The sequence below is a fragment of the Mastigoproctus giganteus genome, chromosome 6 (assembly GCF_048544385.1).
Source record: "Mastigoproctus giganteus isolate SK-2022 chromosome 6, ASM4854438v1, whole genome shotgun sequence".
In the NCBI taxonomy this organism is placed as follows: domain Eukaryota; kingdom Metazoa; phylum Arthropoda; class Arachnida; order Uropygi; family Thelyphonidae; genus Mastigoproctus; species Mastigoproctus giganteus.
This window is the reverse complement of record NC_143580.1, coordinates 128,080,237-128,103,827: the sequence shown is the minus strand read 5'-3', so window position 1 is coordinate 128,103,827 and position 23,591 is coordinate 128,080,237. Positions and strand designations below refer to the sequence as shown.

General features: G+C 37.3%; 1 protein-coding gene across 2 annotated transcripts in view; it reads right to left on the bottom strand.

Moving 5' to 3' along the window:
* LOC150084570 (ubiquitin ligase substrate adapter ZNRD2-like) overlaps positions 1-18,967 on the bottom strand; it is a 114,263-nt gene extending 95,296 nt beyond the window's left edge. For both annotated transcript variants that reach the window (XM_090375332.1, XM_090375331.1), the window contains exon 1: positions 18,848-18,967. The gene's annotated coding sequence lies outside the window, so the exon portion shown is untranslated. The remainder of the gene's footprint in view (positions 1-18,847) is intronic.
* Between the last annotated feature and the right edge of the window lie 4,624 nt (positions 18,968-23,591).

Here is a 23,591-nt window from a genome sequence, read left to right as displayed (position 1 = left end):
CGCACTGCTGCTCCTGGCTACGGAGGCACCTTCCGTTGAAGGATACTGTTTTAGCATTAGCATTAGTAGAGGCATTTGATGCAAGAAAGCAAGCTTATGCAGCATCAGCCAAAAAAAAAAAAAAAAAAACCCACTTCCACTTCACCCCTCTGTTCGTTCAAAATACCTGTCCAGCTGAGCCTTATTTAGGCTATCAACTTCCACAACAAGGGATGGAAGTCTGTTCCACCAACCAACCACCCGCTGGCTAAAGGCAAATTTCTGCACGTCTATCCTACATCTGTCTTTCCTCAATTTGAATTTATGCCCTCTCAGGTGATTATTCTGAGCGAGAGGAAGAATCCCATCAGCATTGAGCATGCTCAAACCATTCAAAGCTTCATACACCTCTATCAGATCGCCTCGCTGGTGCCTAGTCTCCAGACACTGTAATTTGCAAAACTTAAGCCTTTCTTCGTAAGAGCACCCCTTTGTTCCATTCACTAATCTTGTTTCCCTTCTCTGTACTCGTTCCAGCAGCTCTACATCTTTCTTGAAATGAGGCCTCCAAGCCTATAGACAGTACTCTAGGTGTGGTCTTATCATTGCCTTATACAAGGGAATAATCACCTCCTTATCCCTGCTAGAAAAATTCCTATATATCATTGACAATACTCCATGAGCTACTCTTGCAGCCCATCTGCACTGCTCAGAGAACTTCATATCTGCCTGCACAACCACCCCCAAGTCCTTTTCATTCTCTACCACTGTCAGTGTAGTACCACAGAGTTGATACGTTGCTCTGGAGTTGCTGTTTCCTATGTGTAGTACTTTATTTGTCAATGTTAAACTTCATTTGCCACCTCTCAGCCCATCTACTCAACCTTTCCAGATCCTGTTGCAACAGCATAGTGTCAGTAGTGTCCTTGACAACCCTGCCAACCTTTGTATCGTCTGCAAACTTGGACATTAAGCTTGATATACCATCATCAATATCATTTATGAATACAGAAAACAATAATGGACCCAACACTGAGCCCTGAGGGACTCCACTAATAACATTAGTCCACGACGAGCAGTGTCCATTGATTACCACTCTCTGTCTTCTCCCCCTCAACCACCCCTTTATCCATAGCAGCAATTTGCCTCCAATGTCACACTGCTCCAATTTGTGCAGCAGTCTTCCATGTGCAACAGTATCAAAAACCTTTCTAAGATCCAAGTATATAATATCAAAGCTATTCCCTGCATCCAGTTCCTTTGTGACTGCATCATAGTATCCAATCAAATTGGTCAGGCAAGACTTCCCCTTAACAAAACCATTAACTGAAGTCTTGTCCAAATGATCCTGCAGTGCCTCTTTAACCAGTGCCTCCATTAATTTTCCTGGAACAGAAGTTAAACTCACAGGTCTATAATTACTTGTGTCAGCCTTTGATCCTCCCTTGTGAATTGATCCTCCCTTGTGAGTTGCCCATGTATTGCACTACCTGGAATAAGTAACACTTCACTAATAGAGAAGACTATTGTTACTTATTCTCAGTGAGCACCACCACCCAGATGGCACCGTTTCAAAGCTAGTTGGCTTTTCATCAGTGGGTGGTGGTAAGACATGTAACAATAGTCTTCTCTATTAGTGAAGCGTTACTTATTCGAGGAAGAGCACACTACGAGATATAGATGAACTGATTCTCACTACTATCGTAGTTGTTCTTTAAAAGTTATCTATGGTGTATCTTATATTCTTAAATATTATGCATTGTTGCATTTAGTTTACTTAAGTAAATTAATTAATTGAGAAGACTTAATTTTCCTGGTAATAGATCTATCATAATTTTTATTTCTGGATGCTTCGATATATGGACATTACAAATTTAATGCTCATGCATATTTAGTTTTTTCATACAATTTTTCATATAAATCAGAAAATAATAATAATTTTTATAAATAATCTTAAATAAATATGTAAATACATTTTTAAGGTTCCGTGCGCAAAAGTATCTCAATTACAACAGCATAACGTTACTGTTTGCATGAAGTGAACGTAAGGGGAAGGAGAATTTCAGGGGTGCGTGCTACACAGCAGCTGCATACTGCAGAAAACCAAAAAACACCAGATCCATTCTTTGCCGATTTATGCCAAGCAATGGTTGACGCAAACATTCCTTGGAACAAAGTGAACAATCCGGTCTTCAAAAGCTTCTTGGAAAAATACCGCTTCCGAAAAATTCCTGACGAATCAACGTTACAGAAAAATTACCTTGAGGACTGCTATAAATCGGTATATGCTCTCATTGATTTTATTAAATAATTTATTATTTAATAAAATAAATAAATTATTTAATAAATTATTTAATTTAATTCGCAAAGATATTGGAAGCAGCTATCTGTGGGGTTCAGTTGATGAAACCACAGATTGTGAAGGCAGATATATAGCTAATTTTATTGTCGGAAAGCTTGATTCAGATGAACCATCTAAACCATATCTCCTTGCATGAAAGGTTCTGGATAAAACTAATCATGCAACTGTTGCTAGATTTCTTAATGATTCTCTTGGTAAGTACCATAATATTCGCAAAGATATTGGAAGCAGCTATGTGTGGGGTTCAGTTGATGAAACCACAGATTGTGAAGGCAGATATATAGCTAATTTTATTGTCGGAAAGCTTGATTCAGATGAACCATCTAAACCATATCTCCTTGCATGAAAGGTTCTAGATAAAACTAATCATGCAACTGTTGCTAGATTTCTTAATGATTCTCTTGGTAAGTACCGTATCTATGTGATCGACTGATCGCTGTTACATTGGAATGGGAGTCTACGCGATTAAAATTAAATTTATTATTTAATATTTAATTAAATAATTAATTACTTATTTAATTATTTCAAATTGTAAATGTATAATTTATAAAATGATAAATTAAATTAATTTACAATTACTTATTTGTTTCAGGTATTTTGTGACCGGACAGCGTAAAAACTGATTGTTTTCTTTTTTTTTTAATGGATTCAGCAGCCTGCATGCTCAAAGCCAGGAAAGCATTGGAGGTATTTTTTTAGAGCATGATACATCTTATTTGTTTAGCCCATGGTCTTCACCGTGCAGCAGAACAAGTACTTTCGGAATGTAAAGATGTTGACCAGCTGATATCACTGACTAAAAAGGCCTTCCTTAATTAATGCGCCCTCAAGAGTACAGCTCTTAATCGTTCGAAACAAGTTCCAGGGGAAATCGGAGATAAAATTGTTAATAAACTATATGCAGTTTTTGCTAGAAACCAGACTTATCCCACCATATGCAAGATTTCCCAAGTTTTAGAGGATATGGCCACTGAAGGACTTCCTCTAGCTCCCGATGTCCTTAAGGTGTTTAATTTTGCAACGATCACATGTTGTGATGTTGAGCGGTCCTTCTCTGCTTACAAGCGAATATTAGCAGATGATAGGAGATTAACTCCAAAACATTTGGAGTGGATACAGGTATTGCAATGTGATGGAAAGCACTTAGCAACTTAAGTGTTAGTAGGCTAGTACCTTAGCCTATACATTTTGGTTTTTGTATGTTTAAAAAAATTTATTTTAATGTTTATATTTCAAAAAAAAAAAAAAACCCTTGGAAATTGTGGTATTTTCATTATATTACTTGTTAGAAATTTGTATAACAAGCCGTACAACTTTAAAAGAATAAAAAAAGTAAATATTATCATTTATACAGTATGTAAAGGTAAATTATTTAGTCATATTTAAGGTCACATTTGGTTAAATTTAATAACATTTTCATCATGTTTTGAAATTTTTCAAGTCATAAAAATCCAAACCCTAGTAATGAATATAACAAACAACTCCACGAAAATATAGAGTAAGCCATTAAATCAAAATGTATTATAATGGGGGACTTTAACTTTCCAGATATTGACTGGAACTAGTGGGTTGGTCACACAATGGATTTTGTGGATTTAATGAATGATTGTTTCCTATGACAGCATGTTAGAGAGTCAACAAGAGAAAGAAATACTCTTGATCTGATCATCAGCGGTGACCCTTCATGCATTAAGATAAAAGATGCCAAAGGAAACACTCATTCATTAAATGGACTATTAATTTGATACACTTAAAGTGACCACAGCGGTCTCATAGTTTTTATATTCTATGCAGTGGGATCAACTGATGAAGTTACTAACAGTAAATGCTAAATGGAAGCATTCAGGGTTATTATCATAGAAGCTGCTAGGGCCTTTTATAACAGTATAGATTTTTATACTAAAATTTTATACTAGCTTTTTATATCATAGAAGCTGCTAGCCTTTTTATACTTGATAGATACAATTAAAGGCATAGACCTAAATGGATTTCAGTTGAACTGATGATGAAACTCGAGGAAATAAAGAAAAATGCACTGGATGCACATAAATTAACACGATGACTACAGTAGATTTAAAGTTATCTACAATCAAGTCACAAAGGAGGTTCAGCAAGCTCAAGCAAATTACAAGACGACTCTGGCAGAGAAAAGCAGCAAAGACGTCTTTACTGATATACACTGTAAAAGGAAGGGGATGAATCCATATTGGTCCACTAGATATGAATGGATTAACTGTTGATCAGAGTTGCTCGCAAAATGAATGAGTATTTTGCATTTACATTCAAAATTAAGGAATATTTTAGGGATAGGGATACTAAAAGTGAGTCAAATTCTGACAGGGAACTGAATGATTTTGTGATAACTGAAAGAAAAATGGAGAAATTGTTGAAGCTAAACATAAAAAGGAACCTAGGGTGGATGAGATCCATCAATATTAAATGAAGCAGCAAAAGATGGACCTCCAGTGAATCCAAGGGAGGTCCCTACAGACTAGAGATGTGCAAATGTATCCTGAATTCATAAAGGGGATTCAGGATAGTAGCACTATCCCGACCTCCCCCTTGTGAATAGTAGGCATTTTACATTCATTTAATAATATTCATCCTAGACTCAATTTTACATTGGAAATGGAAAATGCGGATACTAAGTCATTAAATTATCTAAATTTCGGGCTTACTCGGGACTCGAATAAAATCCAATTTAATGTCTATTGTAAACCAACAAATACCGGAATGCTTCTGCATTATAACAACTATAACCCATTCACCTACAAAAGGTCTATTATCTTTAATCAATTTCTCAATGCCTATAAATATTCAATGGCAGAATCTGCTTTAGACTCAGAAATACAGATATTAACCAGCAGATTCTTAAATAGGGGTTACCCATTTGCCACAATAAACTGAATTAGGATATAAGATAAGGATAGGATACAAAAAAAAAACCACACCAACCAACAATAGTAACATAAAAAAAAAAATACTTTATTTCTGTCCCATAGGTTGAATAGTGACACAAACGGCTTAACATATTCTTTAAAGATCCCGAATTTAAGATTGTGGCCAGACTAATATGGAAATTACATGCTATATTGAACAATCGCTCTGTAATTTCCTCTTTCGCAACACAAATAAATCACCTGGTACACAACATTTTTTTGCGATGATTGTGACTCTTATCAGGGATTGATGCGGTTTCTGCTAAATTTTTAGGGTTACACAGCATGCATCCTCAGTTTGTGCTTCTTGTTCAGCATCGTCAGAATTAACCTTTCATGCTGTTAACGAAAAACAGCAAGAGCAAACTCAATGCTGATAGGATTCTTCCTTTTGCTCAGCCCACACACACGAGGGAGCACAAATTCAAATTGAGGAAGGACAGTTGAAAAATAGATGTGCGGGAAGTTTGCCTTTAGCCAACAGTGGTTGATTGTTGGAACAAACTTCCATCTGTTGTTGTTGAGGAAGTCGATAGTGTAAATAAATTCAAGGAAGAATTAGATAAACCATTGGAGGGAATAAATAAGTGAAATGGAAAGTGTAGTGTTTTTTTATTTAGCTGACGCTGTTTAAGTTTGCTTTCTTGCATCATTTCCACTATGAATGCTGACATCTTTCTTCATTTTCCAACTAACAATTGCATGTTCGCTACCTCCCAATGCTTCCTGTACTTCAGGCTCTCTGATGTCATCTGATTCATGAGTAATGATGAGGTCAAGAATATTCTCTCCCCTAGTATCTTCTAACATGCTGGTACAAATAATAATCATCTAGTTTATTCAAAAATTTTGATTACTCTCTATGATACACCCAGCCAACCTTGTATCATTCACAAACCCAGACATTAAGACTGATATGCCTTCATCGACATCATTAATAAATATTGGAAAACAATATGCCCAGCACTGTACCATGGGGAAACTACAAGAATGCATTCCTATTTGATGGTTCTGCATTACATCATTAACCAGTGCATCCTTTATTTTCTTTGGAACAGGAATCAAGCTTAGGAGTCTGTAATTACTTAATTCACCCATTTATTTATCCTTTTTTGTGAATTGGGGATATATTCACACATTTCCAATCCATAGGACCTTCCCTGAATCCAAGGATGCTCTCATAATGACTAAAGGTTTCCTTACCTCTCTTGCTGGCTCTCTTAACATAATTTGATATATCCATCTGCTGAAGGAGCCTTATTCACATTAAGACATCAGCAACCTCTCTAACACTCAGGTTTTTTTTTTTTTTTTTTATGTAGACCGCAAACACGAGAGGTATTAGAACCTATTAATATTAGAAAGAAATTTGTCGTGGTCAAATATTCGGTGCTCACTGCACCGAATATTTGACCACGACAGGACTGAAACTTCTCGAGCACCCTCCCTACAGTCCAGACCTTGCTCCCTGTGACTTTGCACTGTTCCCGCATGTGAAAATGAAGCTAAAAGGGAGGCGGTTTTCCAGTGATGAGGACCTTCTACGGGCTTGGGACAACGAGTGTGCTTTACTCCCTAGTGAAACTTGGCAGAACTGGTTTAAAGATTGGTTTCGGAGGATGGAGAGGTGTATTGAATGTAGAGGAAATTACTTTGAAAAAATTAAATAAACAAAGCTGTATTGCAAAACTTTCCTAGTATCCTTTGTATTTCTGTGTTATTTTCACGTTTCATTAACCTAGTATTGCGTCCTTTGCGTTCTTTTCAAAAAAAAAAAAAAAAAAATTCTATGTTGCCGTTCTGTACTTATGCAAAGAGCAATTTTATTGTTATTGTTCGTTGCACATGTTAATTGACTTGTTTCTGTTTAGCAAAAAAAGGTTAGGTTACGCGACTTCGGGAAAGATTCAAGCAAAAACCAGTCGCTGGACGAAAAAAAAAAAAAAAAAATAGAATGGAAGTTACGTTTTTAATCGACTTTCATTTGTTTTTAGTGAAAATTGTTATGTTCTTACCGACTTCAAGAAGGATTCAAGCAAAAACCAGTCGTTGGACGAAAAAAAAAATATAATGGGAGTTACATTTTTAATTGTCTTTCATTTGTGTTTAATGAAAAATGGTTATGTTTTTAGGTTACCTTTTTACGGGACTTCGGGAGTTATTTGCCGAAAATTGGTCATTTACTGCGTCTCATTATTTATTTTTTTTTTTTTTCGTTTTGAGAAAGAAATTAGTGTGTTATTTTTACATATAATTATTTTGGTTGCTGCTCCGAAAAAATTGCTGTATTGTCATTAATTTCATTGTTTTTCAGCTCCGCCATACTGTTATGTCATGTGACATTCGCCACGTTGCAGTGTTGAAAAGAAGAGGGGGAATGCAGTGAGTGGGCGGAGTTACGAACCATACGTCACTGCTTTCCCCCTCTTCTTCTCGACATGATTTTCAAAGAGGCACCGTGTTCTGGAGTTTTACCAATTAAGTTTTAGAAGGGTTGAAATCAACTAAGTTGTCTTTGCCCCACTGGAGAATTACCTGAAGATAGCCATTTAAGGAATTGGTAGAGATTTTCGAGAAGTTGATTGTTTGAGAACGAGGGTAGCCTGTGCGGACGTAGCTTATTGCCACTCCTGGAACAGAGAAGTTTTTTCTGATTTATTTTCTGTTTTATTAGCTTAAATTGGCATATTAACTTATTTTCTAGAGTAGCTTTATATTCTTAGTTACAATACGTAGTTTAAAGTTTAACTTAGAGATTTTGTAGGTATTACTTAGTATCGGCAAGGGTATCAAATCCACGTGTTACAAGTTACAGCTCCGTTGTACGAGATGTTTTTTTTTTTAACCATATTTAGCCGATTTATTAACCAATTGTTATATCAAATTATTTTCTGTAAGTAGCTAGTTCAGGATCCTTAGTTTATTCTGAATTGAGACAGCGAGATTTTGAAGTTAATCGATACTTAAGTGTCCGTAGACTTACCGTTCGTAAATTGCCGCCATTGTTACGCAATACAAAATATCTCGAACTAGATAGCATAAGCTTATTATAGTATAGTACATAATATAATATTGTCATTTGATCAGTAAATCTATTAATCTTGTTGAACTTCATTGTCAATTAAATTGTACTTTTAACTATATACATATAACAACTTAAATTACGTAACATAAATAATTAGCAAAAATAAATAATTAATACTTAACTTGATACGGAAATTATATAAAGGGATTTCGTAGATAACACTCAATACTGAAACATAAATATAGAGTTATAACTGTGTTATACAAGTTTAGGGTTTTAATTTTGTACTAAATTGAAATTTTATTGAAATTAAATCGAAATCATGACTCAGACCAGAACAGCAAAGCAAAAGGCTCAAGCTAATGGAAGTGCTGTGGCTCAGGGTAGAACTGAGGGGGGGGGGGTTGCCCTCTGAATCAGCCTTTTAAAATGCACTATTTGCTTGATGTTTGTGGAGAAGTCAGGTACGGGACATGATATTGCCATGGGGGATGTCTTTGTGTGTGCACGATGCAAGGAGTGTAAGGAAATCAGGCGACAACTCAGCGTTGTTTTGGGCCTATATGAGAGCTTGAAGAACAGGGTGGATGCCCTCGAAGGATTAAAAGTGAGGGCCCATCGAGCTCTCAGCTGCCCACACCAATGCCAGAGCTTGCACTTGGGCATCGCGCAACACAGCGGCAGCACCCAAGGCAGAATGCGCTGGTCCCAAAGGAACTAGTAGCTGTTGGTGACTCTATTGTCAGGGAAACGGGAAACATGCTTTGTAAAAAGGATAGGTGGAACAGGATTAGGGTATGTCTTCCAGGGGCAAAGGTTGATGACGTTGTAGGGCCGATATCATCTTTTAAGGGCACAAAAGGTGATATAGTTGTACACATTGGCACTAATGATATTAAGAATAGGAGACCGGCGGAATTACTTAGCAAGTACAGGTCACCGTTGAAGAAAAGCCGTGAATTAGGGTTGAATTTGAAAGTGTCTGCAATTCTGCCCAGACACGATAGGAAGGAGTATATGATGAGAGCCTTGTCGATCATTCCGGCCCTGGAGAGATTGTGCAGGGCTCAAGGGGTAGAATTTTTTTCAGCCAGGTCTGTGCTTGTTAACAGGAGAGACTGCTTCTACAGGGATGCTATACACTTAAATAGAAAGGGTGCAAGAATGTTTGCTGATGCTATCGAGGCAGTGTTAGGTGGGTCGGAAAACTGCTAGTTTGGGGGAAGATGCAAGGACTAATAGATTAACAGTTTCACCTCTGCCACTGGCAGAGGTGAAAGTGATTCATGCACTGCTTCTATTGGAATGAGCAGCAGCCTGGAAAATAAGATGCAGGATATTTCAGAGACTGCTGGGAGTCATTGGGGTACAAGTAAACACATGGGTTGTGTTAGGATAGCTAAGAAAAAGAACAGGTGCATGTATACTTGCGTGTACACCAGTGCTAGGAGTTTGGTAAATAAATTTGATGAATTTGAGGTATTGCTCAAAGCATCAAAGGCGGATATTGTTGGGATATCAGAGACATGGTGTCACACAGATATAAGTAAAGAAGAACTGGAATCTGGGGAGTACAATATCTACAGAAAGGATAGACAGGATAGGAAGGGAAGAGGGGACATGCAATTAGTTAAGAAACACAAAATCCAAGGAAGTGAAGCCAGTCGACATCACTGGACAGTGCAGTGCAGTGTCGAGTCAGTTTGGTGTGACATAAGCATTCGGAGATGAAAATTGAGAGTAGGAGTGAGTTATAGGCCTAATGACTCTGATGAGTATAATAAGAAACTGTACAGGGAAATAGAGTGGGCCAGTAAATCAGAGAGTCTTATAATGGGGGATTTTAATTTCCCAGATATTGACTGGAATTTGGGGGCTGGTCACTCACACACTAGCAAGGCTTTTATGGATTTATTGGATGATTGTTTTCTACAGTAGCATGTTCGGGAGGCAACTAGAGGGAGTAATACTCTTGATTTGATTATCAGTAGTGATTCTTCATGCATTAAGAATCTGCAAATAAATGAATCACTAGGTGACAGTGATCACAGTGTGCTGAAGTGGGATTTACTCAAAGAGGTAACTACCATTAGGGGTAAAGGGAAGGGTTATTGCTTTCGTAAAGGCGACTACGATGGACTGAGACAGTATTTAAATTCTATACAGTGGGACCAACTGATGATGTTACCAACAGCAAATTCAAAATGGGAAGCATTCAAAGAACTTATCTTGGAAGCTACTAGGCTTTACATACCAACTAAGAAATATTGTTCAAGGTTTAGGCCTAAATGGATATCAGCTGAACTAATGAGACATATGGCAGAGAAAAAAAATGCATGGGATACATACAAATTAACAAGTGACACAGAAGCCTATGATAGATACAAGTTGATCTGTAACCAAGTTACAAAGGAGGTTAGGCAGGCGAAGGCAGATTACGAGATATCTTTGGCGAGGGATGCAAAGAAAAACAGCAAAGAGTTCTTTACTTATGTAAACTCTAGAAGGAAGGGGATGAATCAGATTGGTCCACTGGATATCGATGGGTCAACTGTTGATGATCCTGCTCAGGTAGCTAACAAACTAAATAATTATTTTGCATCGACATTCACACATGAGGAAATATTCAGCGAGGGGAATTCCAGAGGTGTATTCAACTCTGGCAGTAAGCTAGAGAATCTTGTAATCTCTGAGAGCAAAGTGGAGGAGAAATTGTTGAAGATAAACACAAGAAAGGCACGTGGGGTGGATGGGATCTATCCAGTTATATTAAAGGAGGCAGCAAAGGAAGTAAGCAAACCCTTAGTCATAATTATGAGAGCTTCCTTGGACTCAGGGCAGGTACCCACAGACTGGAGATGTGCAAATGTGACCCCAATTCACAAAGGAGGATCAAAGGCTGACACAAGTAATTACAGACCTGTGAGTTTAACTTCTGTTCCCGGAAAATTAATGGAGACACTGGTTAAAGAAGCACTGCAGGATCATCTAGACAAGACTTCAGTTATAGCTCAGACACAGCATGGTTTTGTTAAGGGGAAGTCTTGCCTGACCAATTTGGTTGGATACTATGATGCAGTCACAAAAAAACTGGATGCAGGGAATAACTTTGATATTATATACTTGGATCTTAGAAAGGCTTTTGATACCGTTGCACATGGAAGACTGCTGCACAAATTGGAGCAGTGTGGCATTGAAGGCAAATTGCTGCTATGGATTAAGAGGTGGTTGAGGGGGAGAAGACAGAGAGTGGTAATCAATGGACACTGCTCATCGTGGACTAATGTTATTAGTGGAGTCCCTCAGGGTACAGTACAGGGTCCATTATCGTTTTCTGTATTTATAAATGATATTGATGATGGTATATCAAGCTTAATGTCCAAGTTTGCAGACGATACGAAGGTTGGCAGGGTTGTCAAGGACACTACTGACACTATGCTGCTGCAACAGGATCCGGAAAGGTTGAGCAGGTGGGCTGAGAGGTGGCAAATGAAGTTTAACATTGACAAATGTAAAGTACTACATATGGAAAACAGCAACCCCAGAGCAACGTATCAACTCTGAGATGATACGTTGCTCTGGGGTTTCAACCTTTCTAAGATCCAAGTATATAATATCTACACTGACAGTGGTAGAGAATGAAAAGGACCTGGGGGTGGTTGTGCAGGCAGATATGAAGTTCTCTGAGCAGTGCAGACGGGCTGCAAGAGTAGCTCATGGTGTATTGTCAATGATATATAGGAATTTTTCTAGCAGGGATAAGGAGGTGATTATTCCCTTGTATAAGGCAATGATCAGACCACACCTAAAGTACTGTATATATAGGCCTGGAGGCCTCATTTCAAGAAGGATGTAGAGCTGCTGGAACGAGTACAGAGAAGGGCAACAAGAATAGTGAATGGAACAAAGGGGCGCTCTTACGAAGAAAGGCTTAAGTTTTGCAAATTAGTGTCTGGAAACTAGGCACCAGCAAGGTGATCTGATAGGTGTATAAAGCCTTGAATGGTTTGAGTATTGTCAATGCTGATGGGATTGTCCCTCTTGCTCAGAATAATCACCTGAGAGGGCATAAATTCAAATTGAGGAAAAACAAATGTAGGATAGACGTGCAGAAATTTGCCTTTGGCCAGCTGGTGGTTGGTTGGTGGAACAGACTTCCATCCCTTGTTGTGGAAGTTGATAGCCTAAATAAGTTTAAGGCTCAGCTGGACTGGTATTTCGAACGAACAGAGGGGTGAAGCGGAAGTGGTTATTTTTTTTATTTATTTATTTTTTTCTTTTATTTTTTTTTTTTTTGGCTGATGCTGCATAAGCTTGCTTTCTTGTATCAAATGCCTCTACTAATGCTAATGCTAATGGCAAATTATAAATGGGAAGCCTTCAAGCAATTAATCTGGGAAGCTACTAGGCTTTTCATACAACGAAGAAATACTGTTCAAGATTTAGACCGAAATCAGATGTCAGACGAACTAATGAGGCTCATGACAGATAAGAAAAATGCATGGGATGCATATAAATTATCAGGCAACACAGAAGGCTATGGTAGAAATATGCTAGTCTGTAATCAAGTCACAAATTAGGTTAGGCAAGCGAAGACAAATTACAAGAAATCTCTGGAAAAAAATGCAAAGACTTCTTTACTTAATGTAAACTCTAGAAGTAAGGAGAGGAATCAGATTGGTCCACTCGATATCGATGATCCAGCTCAGACAGCTGACAAACTAAATGAGTATTCTGCATCTACATTCGCACATGAGGAATTCTGTAAGGAAGGGGAGGACAGACATTTACTAAACTAACAGAGAGCCAAATGATTTTATAATAACGGAGAGAAAAGTAGAGGAGAAATTGTTGAAGTTAAAGATAAGAAAGGAACCTGGGGTGGATAGAATCTATCTAGTTATATTCAAGGAGGCAGCAAGGAAAGTAAGGAAACCCTTAGCCAAAATTATGAGAGCATCCTTATATTCAGGAGAGTTTCCCATGGACCGGAGAGGTGCAAATGTATACCTAATTCACAAATGGGGTTCAAAGGGTGACACAAATAATTATAGACCTGTTAGTTTAACTTCTGTTCTGGAGAAAGTAATGGAGTCACTGGTCAAAAAACATTCCATGATCATCTAGACAAGACTGCAGTAATAGTTGAGACACAGCATGGGTTTGTTAAGGGGAGGTCTTGTCTGACCAATTTAATTGGATACTACAACATGTTCACAAAGGAACTGGATGCAAAAAATAATTTTTATCATATACAGTAAGACTCCCGTATCCACGGGGAATACATTCCAAGATCTACTGTGGATGGCTGAAACCACGGATATAAGCGAACACATGTTGACCCGTATATAACATGATTTTCTTGAACGTACATACGTATAATAAAGTTTAATTGATAAATTAAATACACAGTGAGACATTGCCAACATTAAATACGGTAATAATAAAGTACAGCAGCCTCTCGATTTACCAGGATTGGATTAACTGGGACACTTCAAGACTCCAAATTTAAAAAAAAAAAAAAAACACGACCAGAAATCATAAAATTCAAGTAATAACTAGAATAAGTATAAACAGATGTTTTGCAAGTCATAAATAAGTGACAAGAACCGGCATTATAAGCAGTCAATGGGAGATTAGTGTACCTATTGTCTTGCACCCCCCCCCCACTGTCCACCTACACCCACCACTCAAAACAAAAAAAAAGACCAACTGTTTAGTTTGATTTATTGCATCGTGTCAATTGTTGGGTTCCATCGCATCACAAAAGGACAAATTTTGTTTCGTTATTTATGTCAGGGATGCCAGAATTTTTTTTTTATTTAGAAATCGCAAAAATGATGGGCAAACGCAAGAGTTGTGCTTTCAAATTAAACAAAAACTTGAAATTATTCAAAAGTTTGAAAACAGCGCATCCATTAAATCTCTAAAGAACCATTATAATGTTGGTGACCAAACCATATGGAGCATTATAAAAAATAAAGGGAAGCTATTCGATTTAAAATCGACATCATAAAATATAAAGGGAAGCATCGTATTGGACACGCGAGCAGTACGTGTTAAGTTTTTTCGTTTTTTTTTCTGTGGTTAACCACAGTCAATGAATCAGCAGATACTAAATCAGCGGATATAGTGGTACAACTTTACTTGGATTACTCAATAACAGTATAAGCAATATGAGGTCACGCATTGTCATGATACAGCATCCACACACCTCCTTGGAGTTGTGGTTATTTGTGACGAATTTGAACCCACAAAGCGTGCAGTAGAGTTCTATAGTAAGGTCCCATAAAAGTTGTATGACATGGCACAACATGCTGGTAAACCATTCTTTGAATGTTTTACCAGCATGTTGTGCCATGTGACAAAAAAAAAAAAGACCATAACATTTCCTGTGCCATATGAAAAAAAAAAAAAAAGAAAAAGAGAGATGACTATAACCCTTTCTGCAAAAGCCACAACTTTTCTCTTTTCGGTATTGGGAACAACATGGACTTCCAAACAGAACTTTGTTGCTTGCTTACTCTCTGGATCGAAATGATGGAATTATGTTTCATCCACCATTATCACCTTGTGCAGAACCTCACCATCTTCAATAACCATCCATTGTAGCTCCTGATAAACCTCCATGTGAATTTGCAGTTGCTCAAGCATGAACAGTCTTGGAACCCAGTATACAAACACCAGTCATATGCAAATAGTCGTGGAGAAAAGCATGCATGCTTCTTATTAATATTCTCAACATCTTTACCAATTGCCCTACCATTATACAACGATCTTCTCTCACAATTACAGAAGCAGTGTTTATGGTTTCTGTAGCAACAGTAGTGGTTGGAGCTCCAGGACCACCAATTTTTATGACTGAGTCACATCCACCTTTAAACATTCTAAACCACCTATGAGCTGTGCTACATGGAAGCATAGATTCACCATAAGTGTCTTTTAACATTTCATATGCTTTAACTGATGTTTTCTTGAGATGGAAACAAAATTTAAGATCAGCATACTGTTCCTTGCATGTCACATCCATTGTTATGCAGGCAAAACTGAACAGACAATCTTTACCAAAGAAAAGGTTACATCATGTGCAGTTGCTACAAGATGCAGCTTGATTTGGTCTTAAATTCAGTACCTCAGCTAGAAATAGTAAGAATTTCAGTTGTCCATGAAAATTATGATCTTTCGTTACTGAACAGCCCTCTTATGACATATGTGGCACAATGAAGGAAAAGGTTGGCCACTCCTGCATTTTTACTATTAGACAAAAACCTTAGAAATAATTTTATTTAAAAAATTACCTAGATAATGCATGAATAAAAGCTTTTTCGAAAGCAGAGTTTCAACCCATCGTCACTTTATTCAGATAACACAACTTAAGAGGGGGGAAAAAATCACATCACATCTAGGAGTGGATTGGGTCAAAAATACTTAGTGGGGAAAACCTGTAGAGTCTCACACTAGCATTTATGGCCAAAATCATACCAGACTCCATCAGCCTCCAGCCCACTGGGGTTTCCCCGGTAAGCCAGTCCACCTCTGATCACATCAGGGAAAAAAAGCTATTTAGATATCTGGACTTTATGAAAGTGACAAATGGTACTATCATAAAATTAACAAGGATTAAGGAATACTAAAACTGACAAATGTCAATTTTAGTATTTCTTATTGTTGGATTTTAGGAGCAACAGCAACTAAGGCTATATTCCTCACATCATCAAACTCTGGTCTTTTCCACCCGGTGTGAGGTGGACAGTGATTCTACCAACTGTGATACCCATGAGGGCTGGTATTCCATAATCAATGTTTTTATTTTTGATATGTATCATTATATACATCGAAAATATATACTGGGGATGTAATATTTTTAATGAACTGCATTGTCTACTAGAAGCTGCTAGACTGGAAATGAAACTAAAGCTCCAGCCAATTAACAAGATCTACAGTCTTTTATCTCATTTTAGATTTTTTCATTTTACTTATTTACATGTATGTATTCTTTTCTACAGGTAATATATACATCAAAAATTTTTGATACGATGCCAACAATACTGTGGGACATAAAATGAATTCCACTTTATGTGTACGAGTCTTATTCAATGCAAGAAGTAAAACGAACAAATGCAGGTCTCTGTAAAGTGCTCCAGTGGGTAGTTCAGTTAAAAACGGCTAAAATCAATTATTTGGTATAACTTGTCTCTGCGTAGTGGGCATGGTTAGAACACCGTGATTGTATGGTCGAGTTCTGTGATTGGGTGATTATTGTGAATGCATTTTGTTTCTGATTGTTTTGTAATCGAGGTGGGGGGGGAGCTTAGCTTAAGTAGGGTGTTTATCCACCCCATTCCACTGTTGTAAAATCAGAAAATGAATTCCCGATTTTAAAACATCGGCAAGTAGGGGGCTAAATACCCTAGGCATGTCAACATAGGAGGGCATGGGAAAACAGTGATTGGCATCTGTCAATCACTTTTTCCTGACTTTTAGTCGAAGTATGGAGAGGTACCCAAGATCTGAATTTTAACCATATACAGGCATACCTCGAATAACGAATAGGATGCGTTCCATGAAATTACTTCGTTTTCAGAGGTAAAAATACTATGGCCGGAATAGGGATACGTTCCTACGTAAAGAAAATGAAAAGCTTTTTTTTCGAACAAAGAAAAGTTTTATTAAATAAACAGTCAACTTACATACAAAGTGAAATCACATTTTAAAATATGAGTCTAAAGTTGATTGCTTATGCTTTTTTCTCTTTCATTTAACAATTGCCTATAGGAGTTATTGCATTTAACACTGATCGCTTAACAATAAAACTTCTTCCTAAATCAGGATCATTTTCACTAAAAAAATTTAAAACGTTTTCAATGTCATTTAAGCACATTTTTAAATCTTCGGTTAACACTTTTTCGGCAGGAACTTCTTTAACTTCGTCTTCATTATCTTTGTCTTCGTTGCTAACAAGGTTTTCTAAATCTTCCACTGAAAAACCATCATCTTCTGCATTCAATAAATTTCTAACATCCTCTTCATCGACATTTTCGAAACCTATTGATTGAGCCATCTGGATAACTTCATTTCTAATTTCTTGGATGTTATTTTCTTCTTCTAGTACAACTTCTGGCCATATTTTGCCCCAAACTCCATTTAAGCATTTCTTAGCAACTTCTTTCCAAGAACTATCAATGTTTTTAATGGTGTAGTTTTTCCAAAAAGTTTTAACTGTCATTTCCTCTTTATCCTCTAGTTCAGTTAAATTGCTTAATGTTCGACGCAGATAATAAGCTTTAAATGATGCTATTATTCCCTGATCCAATGGTTGAATCAGGAAGTTGTGTTTGCTGGAAGAAACAACTTTGACAGGAATGCATGTGTCTAACGTGTTAAGATCAGTAGGATGTCCCGGAGCAAAAGAGCTTTTTCTTCAAAGTTGTTTTTTTGACAATACCGTTTTACTTCAGGACAAAAGTGGTTAACAAACCAATTAGTAAATAACTCCTTGGTAACCCACGCTTTTCTATTTGCTTTCCATATTACAGGTAAATTCATTTTTATGTTACCTTTTAACGCCCTCGGATTTTCTGAATGGTAAACTAATAACAATTTTAATTTATAATCGCCAGAGGCATTTGATTCAAAGAGTAACGTTAAACGGTCTTTGGCTGCTTTGAACCCAGCAGCTGATTTTTCTTCAACAGAAATGAAGCTTTTTGTTGGTAGCCGTTTCCAGAACAAACCGCTTTCATCAACACTGAACACCAAATTTGGTGGAAAATTTTCACGTTCAATTATTTCCTTTAGTTTTTCTGGAAACTTATTTGCAGCTTCTGTTAATTTTACACTATGAATCCTGGCCCGTTTTTTAAATTTCTCGAACCAACCACGAGAAGCCCCAAAGGTTTCCGTAATTTCTTCAGTTTGTTTAGATTTCAGGTGATTAAACTGGAATATTTTTTATGTTAAATGGGGCTTGAAATTGCGGACTTCGTTATATCGAAGCTTCGTTATCAGAGGTAACGTTAACCGAGGTATGCCTGTATATATTTAAAAATATACGTTTACAATTAAAAAAAAAAAAAAAAAAAAAATGGGAAACTGCAGAATCTGGTTACCCCTCCGTACTTCGACAAAAAGTCAGGAAGAATGCAGTGACTGACATGCCTAATCTACTGTGGTTAGTGTTAGTTAGAATGTTTATCCCACCCTTGCCGCTGTTTTAAAATCTGTAACTCGTTTTCCTAACAGCGCGATGGGGGGGGGGGGGGGAAGTGACACTAAAACTGAGCCAGTGTGCAGATCCACCATGTTCTGGAATACAGCGACGAGGTAACCAGATACTGGATTTAGCAAATAAAACATTTAAAAACTGTCAAGTAATTATACAATATAAAACATAGTATGCACTGCTTAAAGGTAAAAAGGCATTTTTTTACAAACTTCCAATTACTTATTACACGATTTCCCGCTAAATAAGCATTCTGTGACAACATATAAAAAAAATTCCTGAATTTTGAACACTAAAAATTACTTCACTTATTTACTTACAAGGCCGTAAATAACACCAACTAAAATTCCATAATTTTCAAACCCATCTGATACTTCAATCCACAGAGAAGTAAGATGGATGTTACTACTCTGTGCTTCAAAACGATGTGGCCCTCTCAACAAATCTAGAACAGTAACAGAATATCTTTATGAAGATTAAAAAAATAAACGCACCAATTACCCATATTCGCTCACAAGGTTGCGTATTGTAAAAACAGATCTACAAAATCCAATACACGGATTAATAGTTTACTTTTAAGCTAAAAAATGTGTTTTGAAGTTTCCGTATCTTATTTTCCTTATTATTACATTTCACTTACTCACGAGATTAGCTTTACTGAATTTCGATTTTATTAAAAACACCTCAGAACACTAACTTTGTTCCTGAATCATCATGCCAGCATTACTGAATTTAATCTTAGGTCAGTACCTCAGAGATACTTTTTCAATAATGAATAAGAATTGCTACCCTACGATGCATTTCAGATTTTAGTGAATCAATCATCTGGACCCAGTTTTTTACCATGACAGAGTAACGAATGCGAATCGCATTAAACTCTTTTATTCCACAGTATAAGTTAGTGCTAAAGAATCCTGCCTATATGTAGCCAACTACTCAGTAGTTGGAATTGGCATCATTTTAGCATATCTCATATTTGTAAATACTTTCACAACGAGTTACCATGATACTGTACTACATCGAATAAGTAACGCTTCAACAATAAAAAAAAACTACTGTATTCTCGGCGGATACCGCCACCCAGACGGCACCGGTTCCAACTCCCCAGGGTTCGGTGTTGGGCCCATTGTTGTTTTGTATATTTATCAATGATATTGATGAAAGTATATATCAGATTTAATGTCCAAGTATGCAGATGATACAAAGGTTGGCAGGGTTGTTAACGACAGTAAAGATGGTATGCTACTCCAACTGGATCTAGATAAGTTGGAAAAATGAGCTGAGAGGTGGCAACTAGAGTTTAGCATTGACAAATGCAAAGTACTGCATATGGGTAGCGATAACCGAAGAGAACCGTACCAACTGTGTGATACTACACTCAGGAAAGTTGAAAGTTAAAGAGACCTGGGGTTATTGAAATTCGAATATGAATTTCACTGAGTAGTGCAGACGGGCTGCCAGGGCAGGTCATGAAGTCTTGTCAATGGTATATAGGAATTTTGCTAGCAGCAGGGAGGTGATTATCCCGTTATACAAGGCAATAGTCAGGCCACACCTAGAGCACTGTGTACAGGTCTGGAAACTCATTTTAGGGAGGATGTAGAGTTGCTAGAACGAGTACAAAGAAGGGCAACAAAAGTGATGAGGGGAACAAAGGGGTGCTCTTACCAAGAAAGGCTTAAGTTCTGCAAATGAAACGCCTGGAGAGTAGGCATTGATCTGATTGAGGTCTATAAGGCCTTGAGTAGGTTGAGCAAGCTGAATGCTGATGGGATTCTTCTTCTTGCTCAGATTAAGAACCTGAGGGGGCACAGTTTCAAAGTGAAGAACGATAGCTGTAGAATGGATGTGCGGAATTTGCCTTTAGCCAGCGAGTACTTGATTGGTGGAACAGGCTTCCATCTTTTGTTGGGAAGGCTAATAGCCTAAGTAAATTTAAATCTGAGCTGGACAAGAATTTGGAACAATTGGAGGGATGAAATCAGAGCGTTTTCTTTTTTTGGCTGCTGCATAAGTTTGCTTCCTTGCATCGCAAGCCCTTACTAATGCTAATGCTAATCATGCCATTTTCATCATCATCAGCAGCTATTTTCAATCAACTGCAGGATGAAGGCCTCTCCAGCAAATTTCCAGTTCCTTCTGTTTTGAGCACTGGCCATCCATTTACTACCCACAAACTCATGAATTTCATCTATCCATCTCCGTCTTTTGTCTTCTAGGTTTTATTCACTCCTCTTGGATACTATTCTGTTATTTTCTTAGTCCATCTGTCATCATGTCTTCGAGCTATGTGTCCTGCCCAAGACCATTTTGGTTCTTTAGTTTTGATAAGAATGTCCTTTACTTGAGTTTGCTGCTTAATCCATGTGCTTCTCTTCTTATCTAACAGTCTGATTCCTAATATAATTCATTCCATTCTTCGCTGTGTAGTTCTCAGCTTCTCTTCCATTCTTTTGGTGAGTGCGCAAGTTTCACTTCCATAAGTCATGGTGGAGAGTATACATTTTTTCACTATTTTACGTTTCAGAAAAACTGGGATATTGCTCTTCAGTATGTGACTATATTTCCTGAATGCTATCCATCCAAAATTTATTCTTCTCTTGACTTCCAGCCATTTATAATTAATACAGCTAATGACTTGTCCCAGATAAGTATATGACTCCACCTTTTCAATTACTGCTCCTTCAATCATTATTTCCCTTTCTGTGGCATACTTGTTCATCATTACTTTTGTTTTAGCCATATTCATCTTTAGTACAAAATCCTTACTAACTGTGCATAACTGATTAAGATTTTCCTCTAATTCTTTGGGATCGTGGCTTATGACCACAATGTCATCTGCAAATCGTAAATGGTTTAGGTACTCTCCGTTCACATTGATTCCTTTCTGCGACCAGTCTAATCTTCTGAAAGCTTCCTCAAGGGCAGCAGTAAACAGCTTCGGAGATATTGTGTCTCCTTGTCGAACTCCTTTCTCGAGTTTAAATTTCCTACTGTATTTGTCTAGTCTAATAAAGGAGGTAGCACTCTCATTTTTTTCTTTAAAATCATAATATGTGGGGTATCTATGCCTTGTCTTTCCAGTGCCCAAAATATTGCCTTACTGTATGTACGACTTTTATAAGTACGTTTATAAGCACGACTCTTAAATGCCTTTTCATAATCCACAAATGCCAGGCATAATGGTGTTTTATATATTCATTTGCTTTCTCCATTAGCTGTGACATCATGTGAAGGTGATCCATAGTTGAGAATCCTGTCCTAAAGCCAGCTTGCTCTTTCGGTTGACTCTCATCAAGTATTCTCTCTAATCTGTTAGTAATGACCCTTGTGAACAACTTGGAGATGTGGGATAACAAGCTAATTGGTCTATAATTTCCAATTTCTGATTTATCTCCTTTCTTATGCAGCAAAACTATGATTGCATTATTACACTGCTTAGGCGTCACAACTTTTCTAATGCATTTTGTGAAGAGCCTTGCCAGATTTTGTGTTATGTCTCTTCCTCCCAATTTTAACAACTCTACAGTAACTTCATCTTCCCCCTGGGCTTTCTGATTTTTCATTTTCTTCAATTCATGTTCTACCTCATCAGGAAGAATATCAGGTATGTCGTATGTGTTGCTACTTTGCAATCCATCTTTCCCACTTCTGGCATCATTCCTCCGCTCCTTGTATAATTCTCTATATCAGTCTTCTGCTATTTGAATTATGCCTTCTCTGCTGTTTATAAATAAACCATCGCTGTTCTTCAGTTTCAGTATCATTTGTCTTTCTGTATTACTGCTCATGGCTGCTGATTTAAATCCTTTGTTTTCCTTTAATGCTTCTTCTACTTTTCTTGTATTAAATCTTCTTATGTCCTCTCTGAGTCTCTTTCTAATGGCTTTGCATAACTCAGTATACTCAATTTTCTCCCTGTCGGTGTTTTTCTTGCTTTTCATTTGTCGTCTTCGGTTCATCATGACGAGTGTTTCTTCACTAATTTTTTCTTCTTTGGATTTCTTTTTCCCTATAGGTTTCTTGGGCTTTATCACTTTCAGAAAGTTGTAATATTCCTCGTCGATATCTTGGTCCTGAGCAGTCTGCAGAAGCTCAAACTTGTTCTTCAGTTCCAGTACGTACTGCTTTTTCTCCTCTTCTGTTATCTCAAAGACCTTTGTATTATTTACTCGAGTCAGTTTTTTTCTTTCCTTTCCTACATCTATATCAAATGTACATCTTACCATTCTGTGATCACTTCCAACATTTACCTTATTCAGGATGGTAACATCATGCACAATATATCTTCTGTTAGTGAGGATGAAGTAATTTCATTAGTTGTTAATCCATTTGGACTCTTCCATGTCCACTTTCTGTTCACCCTTTTCTTGAAAAAAAAGTATTCATTACTTACAATCCTTGAGATTCTGCAAATTCCACAAGTCTTTCACCTCTTTCATTTCTTTCACCAATTCCAAAATTTCGTATAATTCCCTTTTCTGCACTGTTTTGTCTCTTTCCGACCTTAGCATTGAAGTCTCCTATAATACTAGTGTAGTGGGTTTTCTGCTCATCTAGAAGACTCTCAATTTCGATGTACATTTCTTCAACCTCTTCATCATCATGGCTTGATGTTGGTGCATAAATCATTATAACCTTTAGCTTGTACCTCTTAGAAACCTTGAGTATTAGTCCTGACACCCTTGGTGATGTACTTTTGAATTCCAAAATGTTGTTTTTTAAATCTTTATTGACCAGAAATCCAACTCCAACCTCACTCCTTTCACTGTTTCCATTGGTGTACAGCAGATTTCCACTTGATAAACTTATAAGTGATTCATTTCTTCTTCTTGTTTCAGCCAAACTGATGATATTCCAATTCACATTTTCTAATTCCTTTTCTAGCTCTAATATCCTGTCTTCACCGATGAGAGATCTTTACTTTGTAACAGGCCAAGTTCAGTTTCCGTGCATAGCAGCCTGGTCGTACCCAGAGATTCTTAGCACCCTCTTCTTCCACTCTGATCCTCTTGCTGCCGTAAGAGGTGGAGTGAAAGCTGCTGGGGACTGAGGATCATTTGT